Raw genomic sequence first — 10,139 nt, 5'->3', positions numbered from 1 at the left:
TGATTGTCTGTCCTCGTCCGGGTGAAGTGGACGCCGGAGTCTCTCCCTCGCGCCCCGGCGACACCAACTGCCGGAAGAGTGAGAGGAAGGCGTCGTCAGTCCTCCCACTGTCGTCTCCTCCCGACGACTCCCTCGCTCTCCTCATCCGCTCGCAGCAGCCCCGAAGGATCGGGGCAAGGCGACGGCGGCAATCGATAGGCACGGTCTGCGGCGTTCGGGGAAAGCTGTGCGTGCCTCTTGTGTTTGTGTTTGTGTGCGTGCATCAGCGTGTGTGATACTTGCGACGGGGAAGGGGTGGGTGGGTGAGAGAACCCCGCTGTTCGTGAAAACGGAGCCCTCCTTCAATGCTCTCATCATCATCAGTGGTGCCTGGGGCAGAGGATCTATCCATTATTGTTGTTCAGTGTGAGTCGCCAAGTCACTCGAAGTCCCTCACCCTCGACGCTATGGGGATGAAGAGTCTCCTTTCAATGCATCCCGGTTGGAAATGTATGAATAGATAATAAATATCCCTGCCGGCCGTGAGGAACGCACTCTCCTCAATCACGAGGATAGTGGAAGTCGACGCCTCCAATTCCGAGGAATGGTCTCGTTCCATTTGAGATCGTGAGTCGTGTGAACGTTTTCTGTTTGTTTTCTCAATTTCCGATCATTCAACAACAACACACTTCGCCGTGCGGTGTCCTCTCCCTCCCCCCTCTCAACGCCCACCCCCGTTCTGCCTCCCCTACTCGGGCACGGCGGATCAAAGTTCGCCGTTAGCCGCGCTTGGATCATCCGTCCTTTTCGCCCTCGGCGACGTCCTGAAACCATCCCCCTCCCTCTCTCCCTCCCTCTCTCCGAAGCGACGAAAGGGCATTTTCATCGCCCAGCGAACCCGAGTTGTCTCGTGAGCTGCGGCGAAAGTTTTTGACCGCTTCGTCGCGATCGATTCGCTAACACGTGGGTGTCGCATCTCTCCACAAACCGTGGAGTGTTTGTTGTCATCAGATGCTCTCCCGACCGTGGGCCCTTTGTCCCTTTAGGGCCCCGGCCCAAGCTTCGTTTGGAGCAGTGGACCACGCTCTTATTACTCTTGAGTGATACTTTCTGAAATAAAACACCTTGTGCGTTGCATTTCAAGTGGCGTAATCTCCCTGGGCTTTTGTTTCTGTGGTGCACGGGAAAGCAACCCTCCCTTCACTGTTCGTGCTGCCCTCTCTCTTTTGCGAGGGGGCTGTTGTCGTGCGTGGGTGTGTTGTGCCGGAGGGGTGGAAGTGTTGTTGATAATACGACGCAACGGCCGGGAAGGAGCATATGGAATAAATAATAGCGCGCGCGGGAGTTTGAGTTTTATTCTGTTGTTTTGGGGAGTCGAGTGTGGCGCATCGGCGGGAGTCTGAGGAACGAGAGGGGACGCATCGTGGTGGAGGAGAGGCGAGTGGGGGAGGAAGTGGTGTCCTCCTTCGCCGGGATTTCGCCGAGAGGGGAGCGAGGCGGTGATTACCATTCAAGGTGAGTCACCTTCGAACTGTGGCGATGTCCGCGTAGAGTGGCTTCGGAGAAGATTCATCATCGCCCCATTGGCAATTAGGTGCACCCTTCCAGTAGGAGGGTTAATGCGTGCTCACCTGGAAAAAAATTTGCAGCCACGGGCAGCCGCAAGGTTGTACGAGGGGGTGTGCTTTGGTGTGCAGGCACTGTTTACACGGGCGTATGTGCATAAATATGGTATATTATATATATATATATATATATATATATATATATATATATATATATATATATATATACATACATACATACATACATACATACATACATATATATACATATATGATATTATGATATGGTATATTATATATATATATATATAATATGGTATATTATATATATATAATTTTTTTAAGGTAATCCATTTGAGTAAGACGTGTTTCGTGATTTTCGCTGAGATGGAAAAAGAACAGTATCGTTCGGTAATCGCTTTTGTTTTTGGATGGGAAGAAATGCGAGGAGTTAAAAGCAAAGTCGGATGCTGTTTATGGGGACACTTCGCCATCTATGACCACAGTTAGATATTGGTTCAAGGAATTTAAATGTGGGCGAACATCAGTTATTTGATGAGGAGCGACCAGGACGCCCGGCAGACGTGGTTACCGAGGAAATCATTCAAACAGTCCACGCCATGATTCTCGCTGATCGACGAACGAAAGTGCGCGAAGTAGCAGAGGCCGTGGGTGTGTCGACCGGAAAGGCATTAATATTTTACATGATAAGTTGGCGATGAAAAAATTGTCGGCCCGATGGGTGCCGCGACTGCTCACGGTGGACAACAAGTTTATCCGGCTGTCAACTTCGAAAACTGCATAAACTACGCTATGAATTACTGCCGCACCCCCCTTATTTACCCGATCTGGCTCCCTGCGACTTTTTCTTATTCCCTAACATGAAGAAATGGCTCGCGGGAAAAAAATTATTGGTCAAACGAGTAAGTTATCGCCGCGACAGAGGCGTATTTTGCAGAGTTCGACGAATCCTATTTTTCGGAGGAGTTAAAAAAATGGCCGGAATGTTGGGAGGATCAACAACAGATGTACCAATTTAACAAAAAAAACAGAACTCAAATCGGAACGATGGGAGCGCCACACGGTGGTTATTCCGGGAACTTTTTGATCAAGGTAGTATATAGCGTGAGACTAGCCCATGTGTATTGGATGGTGCGGGCGGTGATCTTAAAACGTAATTGTATATAAGATCTAGTTGTCTCCTATACATTCTTCTTGTGTGTTAATGTATGTATGTGCATTGTAACAGTGAGCGTTGACCAGACTTGACCGCTGCCAACAGGACAATTGCCCAATTGCAACGAGATTTATACTGGGCCATGGGGGTATCCAACATTCCTGCAGATCTATCAAAAGGTTTAGGAAAATGTATTAGGAAGAGACTCAATGGGCTGATTCGTATCATCTCAGAGAAAGGAATCTGGCCGGAAGACTTTGTGAGATCTGTCTTAGTTCCTATCCCACTAAAGATAAAGGTTACATTATGTGAGAACCACAGAATAATAAGTTTGATTTCGCACACAGCTAAAGTGATACTCAGGATCATCAACAAAAACAAGGAGGGCAGGGAGAATGATCACTAAGTGGATGCTCAGTATTGGGTCCAGGAAGGGGAGAGGTACGCGTGATGTCATTGCAGTAATGAGAACATTGATCGAGAGGACTATAGAATACAACAGGGAGGTATTTGCTAGTTTCGGAAAGGCGTTTGATATAGTGAATTAGGAAAACCTAATGAGTATATTGCGGAAAATAGGAATACTATAGATACGAGGGACAGGAGGCTAATCCGCAACCTGTATATGTCTCAGACTGCTCAGGTGCCAGTGGGGAACGGGGAGTCCGGATGGGCAGTGTTAAGAAGGGGTGTAAGGCAGGGTTGCCCATTATCACCGTTGCTGTTCAACCTGTACGCAGAGGAAATGATCAAAGAGGCATGGAAAGAACTGGAGGTAGGAATGAAAGTCGGAGGGGAAATCGCAAAACCAGTTGGGTTTGACGATGACCAAGGTCTAGTTTGTCAGTCAGTCACAAGTAGAAGTACAAAGAATTAAACAATAAATTGAGGCGGGCAACAAATAAAGCAAAATAAGCATGGTGGAAGACGTAGTGCGAGGATGTGGAAAGTCTGCAGAGGAAGGGTGAAATCGGTGCGCTGTACAGCAAAAGTTAAATCTTTATCGGGAAGTGAAAAAGGAAGATCTATGCTAACAGTCAGAGATAAGGCGGGTAAGGTAATAGTTGACACAGGAAAGATCCAAGAGAGATGGAAGGAATATCTAGAAGAACTGTGTGGCAAAGAGCTTAGACCAACAAAGTTAGACATTGAAAAAGAATATGACGTAGAGGAAGACAGCTTAGGTCCAGGCATACTAGACGATGAGATAGAAAGGGCATTAAGGGAGATGAAACTAAATAAGGCCGTGGGGGTGGATTACATTCCCGCGGAACTATTGAAATGCTTAGGAAAATGTGGGAGGAAGAGGCTATATGGGCTGATCCGTAGTATTTATGAGGAAGGAATCTGGCCGAAAGACTTTGTGAGATCAGTTTTAGTTCCTATTCCGAAAAAGGTAAAGGCTACGTCATGTGAGGACTACGGGACGATAAGATTGATATCCCACGCAGCTAAAGGTGTTATCAGGATCATAAACAAAAGGATAGAGATTAAGGCAAATGATTACTTAGGGAATGATCAGTTTGGGTTTAGAAAGGGGAGAGGTACGCGTGATGCCATAGCAGAAATGATATTATTAATCGAGAGGAATATAGGGTACAACCAGGAGGTATTTGCCTGTTTCGTAGATTTCGAAAAAGCGTTTGACGGAGTGAATAGGGAAAACTAATGAGTATATTGCAGAAAATAGGAATAGATTGGAGGGAAAGGAGGCTAATCCGCAACCTGTACATGTCTCAGACTGCTCAGGTGCGGGTGGGAAACGGGGAGTCAGGATGGGCAGTGTTAGGAAGAGGTGTAAGGCAGGGTTGCCCATTATCACCGTTGCTGTTCAACCTGTATGCAGAGGAAATGATCAAAGAGGCATGGGAAGAACTCGAGGTAGGAATGAAAGTGGGCGGGGAATTCGTAAAATCAGTTAGGTTTGCTGATGACCAAGCTTTAGTTTGTCAGTCAGCCAAGGGGCTGCAAGCATGGCTGAGTGAATTGGAAATTCAGTCCGACAGGTATGGGATGAGAATCAATATTAACAAAACAAAGGTTATGCGATTTTCTAGAAAGAAAAAGGCCAAGCTTAACATTAAAATAGGAGGGCAAAAACTAGAGCAGGTAGAACAGTTTATGTATCTCGGTAGTGTTTTCGACTAACACGGTCAAAGTAGTAGGGACGTAAGGAGAAGAATTGCGCTAGGCAAAGAGGCTTTCACAAGTAGGAGGGAGTTGATGACAGGGACTTTGAGTAAGGATGTTAAGAAAAGACTCGTAAAAACTTTGATATGGAGCGTAGCTATGTATGGTGCGGAAACGTGGTCATTGAAGCAGGAGGATAGACGTAGATTGGAGGCTTTTGAAATGTGGGTGTGGAGAAGAATGGAGAAGATGAAATGGACAGAGAAGAATACAAATGAGGAAGTACTTGGTATGGTAAGCGAAGAGAGGGGTTTGCTGGGAGCAATCCTATGGAGGCAGGAAAAGTGGATGAAGGGGACGTTGACCGGCAGCGGGATGTTGAAGACTGTAATTGAGGGTAGAATGTTGGGCAAAAGAGGAAGGGGAGGGAACAGGATAGGGATGTTGGACGGGATGAAGGGAGGAAGAAAGTACTCAGAGATGAAGAGGGACCTGATATAGAGTAGGATGATGGATTTTGTGTTTTGTTAGGAGGAATAAAATATTTGTTTGGTAGTTGTGTCCATCCAAAAACCTACCTTAACCGGTAGATTACCTTAAAAAATTATGCTTAGTCTTACTCATCTTAATGCCCGTAATATCATTTGTGACCCAGCCACCAAGGCGATCGATGTCATTTTGTAGTATTACGCGGTCTTTTACATGCTCTACCCGTCTGTATATAATGCAGTCATCAGCATAGAGTCTTATTTGGGAATGAAAATTGTTTGGTAGATCGTTGGCGTAAATCAGGATGAGTAATTTCCCTAGAACACTGCCTTGTGGAACTCCTGCTATAACATTCGCCTCATTTGAAAATGTATCCCCTATTTTTACTTTTGGAATTCTGCCTCTAAGGAAATTTTTTATTCATTGCTCTACCGTCAGATCCAGTGGTAACGACTCCAACTTTAACAATAATTTATCATGAGGCACTCGGTTGAAAGCTGCCGAAAAATCAACGATTACCGCATCAAAATCCTTTCTTTCATCAGTGCGTCGACGTTATCGATTGCGACGCCGGCTAACTCCCAAAATCTGCGTTTTTACGAGTATCCCGTTCTAAACCCATGTTAGTGTTTGAATAGCCATTTATCTCTTGTCCACCATTTTTGAGTGTACTCAGTGATTATTTTTTCCATTATTTTGCGAACTACTGATGTGATTCTTACCGGTCTATAATTCTTGGCTTTTGTTGTATCAGCTTTCTTGAAAATTGGTGTAATATTTGTTTTTTTTCAATCATTAGGCAAGGCAAAATTATTTAAAGTTAATTTGAATAGATGACTCGGGTACAAAGCTGACGGAGTAATATGCTAATAGCAATATAAAGTAATACAATATATATATATATATTAATGCAATGTATAGTAATACAATATATAAAATTCAATATATATTAATTCAATATATGGTAATACAATATATAGTAATGCAATATAGAGTAATATATTATAGCAAATATGATGGCGTAGCGCTGTTCCAATAACCGCCGCCCGTTAGTCCAACCAGGAAAAAATATGTCACACTCCTTTTGGGACAGATCTTGTATATTTCCCATGTCCTGTGGCTTGGTCGATGTCGGCGTTCTCCGGATGGTCCGGGTGTATTGTAGGCATCGCTTGAGGGATTCCGCCGGCGCAGACTGGAGCCGCGGCGGCTCGGTCGGACTCGAGTGCAGCGTCACACGGAGTTAGAAGCGTGCACCATCTCGATCTCACGGCATCAAGATAGAGGGAATAATGCCAAGTGTGTCGCCCGTCACCCTTTTGCTGGGTATGAACTCTTTAAATTAATAAATGAATAAATATTAGTAATAAAACACCTATTATAAATTTCCGCTGCATAAAATATTCCAATGTAATTACTGTATCTTTTGTTTCGTTTCGCACATTGTTCTTCTTTCGCGGATTTCCATCCATTTGATTTGATTAATTTTGTGGTAGAAGTGAGGCGGATTATTCTGTGAGCGGGGCCGAGGGATAATTGAAAATAGTAAGCACGGTGTGAAGTTGAGAAGAAATTGTGTCCGAAACGAGTTTTACTGCTGCTCAAGTTGTTTTCTGTCTCCTTCTAGTGATCCCGTAGAGCGGAAGACCGTGGCATTGGGCAGTGACAATCCTCCAGGGTCCTTCTAAACGGTCGATTACTCTTACCAGTGCCTTTCGCGACACAATGGCGGTAGTAGAGCAACGTAAACGTGATGTAAAATATTGTAACATCACATGCAACGCAACGAAAAATGGAGTAACGTATTGTAAATTAAAGTAACGTACAAATAAGAGGGAAGGGGCCGTGGTGTGGTTGGGGCACGGGCAGGAATGCTAATTGATAATTGGTTGTATAGGGTCCTCTATAAAATTAATGCACATTCTCTGGGGAAGATACGTACATTTATTGATCGTACTTGTACAAATGATTGAAATTCTTCACAATACTCTCCCCTCTGCATCAATAATACCCTTGCCGAGACCTGTCTGCCACGCCTCTGGTAGGCACCCTGAAACTCCTCTCGACGGGAACGTGGAGTAACTTGCTTTTGGATGTGTTCCACGGTACCCCAATGCTTTCTCTCCAGCTCTCTCTTCAGTCGGGAAAACCAAAACATTCGCGGGCCAAGTCGGAACAGTAAGGGGGATGGGGGTGCTCCGGGCCAGGAGGTTGGTAACGATGAAGGACGTGTGGCACCAAGTGATACCAAGTCGAAAAACACATTTCACGCGGTTGCTCGTCTTTCAGCTCAGACTGCACGGAGCAAACTGGCGACCGACTGCGTTGGAAGGGCGGACCCCCCTCCACATTTCCCCAACCGATTTTACCGCGCTGCCATGAATACTCGCCACAGAATAAAACCATGCGCATTACTTTCATAATGGACCATGCATATTTCTTGCGTCTGCCCGTAGATTACAAGAACGCAAAAGAGTGTGCGCTAATTTGGTGAGCGTGTGTGTACGATCGGTAACCCTTGCTGCGTGAGTGGCGGAGGGCAGTTTCGGTGGCGAGCACCTCGGGGCTGGTGCACTCGATTGTCGAACGTCTTCTTTTCCTATGCTGCTCTCTGATTTGAGAGAACGTTTCGCAATGGTGAGTCGACGAGTGTGATTTCCCGAGGTGGTGCCACGTCGTGCACGTTACATTTGGCGTCATCGTGGATTGCCGGCCCTCCTCCCGAGGGCTGTCCCCTCGCTCGCGTCGTCCGGGTAACCATCTCCCCGCGAGACGGATGGCGCTTGATCGCTTTTTGCTTTCCTTCAACTGGTGGGCAGGCGTCAATCAAATATTAATCATTCACGACTTCATTTACATATTATTACATGATGACGAGATTACGAGCGAGTATATTCTATTACATGAGCGCGAGTATTCTATTACATGAGTACGAGATTATAACATGTTCGAGTGCATGTTGTAATCTCGTATTTCATCCCACTTACTCTGACTTAACTCTTCTATTCTAGGTTTATCGTTGAGCTCTGCATTTTTAAGCAATGGCTGAATGGCATTCGATTTAAGGGATATAAGTAGTACTCTTTTTAAGTGTCATTGTGCATACTAATATCAAATTGAAATTAAAAGTTCAAGTAGTGCGATGCTACTGATAAATGGGATTACTAGTAAGAGCGAGGAAGGGTTAGAATGAGCAGATGGGAGGGAAAGAAGGGAAGAGGAATGGAGTATTCTGAATTAAGTATTGATTTATGGGGAAATTGCGTGTCTCGGGTGGTGTTTTGTTAGGAGAGGCAAAATAATTCATCGTTGTTCATCTTTGTCTATCAAAAAAATTACGGTAGACCAATGAAGTAATAATAATCATACGACGACGCAAAGATTTAAACACATTTAGCTTAAAAAAGTTCCTTCCTAAGCTTACATGATTTGCATAAAATGTATCCTGGAGAGTTTCGGAAAAATAGATTTATTTAAGATATTGCTCCAACAATGCCTCAAAAATCGGCAAAGTGCATCCCTTCTTGAGCGTCGAAACACACTTTTGCGCTTTGACTCGGAGGATCCCTTCCGGTAGGCGGAAGGTCATCAAGGGTACAAGCGTGCAAGCTTCTTTGACGGCATTTAGGGTCCCATGGTTGTATCCCATGTTGTGTGTAGGGAGGATTTCACTTTTGGGAATATAAATGATAATAGACCGCTAGTGACAAGTCGCGACTGTAAGGCGGTTGGGGAATTGTCGCGGTCTTCGAAAGTAGATACTCGACTCTGCTCTTTTGGCCGTCCGTCCAAAGACCTTCGAGAGGACGAGTTAAGCGCAGATCTTTCATCGCATCGCCAAATGTTCAGTGACATAATGGTGCGTGCCCTGTCACTGTCTGGTCAATGCCGATGTACGGCCAGGGATCATGTGTACACACAAAAACCGATGGGCTGCGTGAAAACAATTCACGCAGTACACATCAGGGAAATTTGTTTCCGTTACTTTTTTTATAGAAACCTTGCATATCGGCTAATAGTATCTAAAAACTAATTCCGTTTTCGTAGTATGGCTTTCAAGAAACTAAATTTCGACGACCGTGAAGTATTGGTAATTAGGTCTGTTTATCATTAGGAAAATGGAAACAGATAACCTGAGTATTATTAATTGTATTTATGAAAGGTTAGTCATAATAGCTATTAGCATTAACGGCGAGTTGGGAAACTTTTAACTCGCCTTTGTTAAGGATGCTTCAAATTTTTATGGAGAAATTGAAATTCAATGATGGTAAAAATCAATGACCGAAACATCAGTCGGTAGTTATTTCTAGAGTAAGTAAATTTTGCGTCACACTTATCGCAAAAATACGCAACAGCTTTTTGGCAACTGACCAAGACGCCATTAGTTGCCGGGCAAACTCTTCAGTAATGCCGGAACTTGTCACAGTACAATTTACCTCTTTCACGTGCAGAAATTAGAACGTGCTTGGAATTTTAGAACTAATGTCCGACTAGTTTACGTGGGGAGGGATTTATTGTATTCATCAAAACGAGAACATTTGCATTGCTGTGCGAAATATTAGTTTTCAACCGGGACGTTCCTTCATATTACAAAGAAATGTTTGCACAAAAAATAACCAATATTTTTACTTAAGATTGCGTTTCACACAGGGAAAGAACAACTGAGAGGATGACCTTTTGTTATTAAGGTTTCTATTTCGAAGAACAATAACGTGGGAACCCCCATTTCTTCCTTTGGGTTGGACCCACTGTAGAGATTTTTCGATGCAGTTCTCAGAAGACGTGGTGGTATTCGACTA

General features: G+C 44.5%; 1 protein-coding gene across 1 annotated transcript in view; it reads left to right on the top strand.

Annotated features, from left to right (window-relative positions):
* The first annotated feature begins 391 nt into the window (after nt 1–391).
* LOC139698997 (histone-lysine N-methyltransferase SETD1A) overlaps nt 392–10,139 on the top strand; it is a 617,878-nt gene continuing 608,130 nt past the window's right edge. The window contains exon 1 of the mRNA XM_071597992.1: nt 392–1,494. The gene's annotated coding sequence lies outside the window, so the exon portion shown is untranslated. The remainder of the gene's footprint in view (nt 1,495–10,139) is intronic.

This window comes from Hetaerina americana, unplaced genomic scaffold (genome assembly GCF_022747635.1).
Source record: "Hetaerina americana unplaced genomic scaffold, ioHetAmer1.1.p SCAF_9, whole genome shotgun sequence".
Taxonomy (NCBI): Eukaryota; Metazoa; Arthropoda; class Insecta; order Odonata; family Calopterygidae; genus Hetaerina; species Hetaerina americana.
This window is presented reverse-complemented; position numbering and strand designations above follow the sequence as displayed.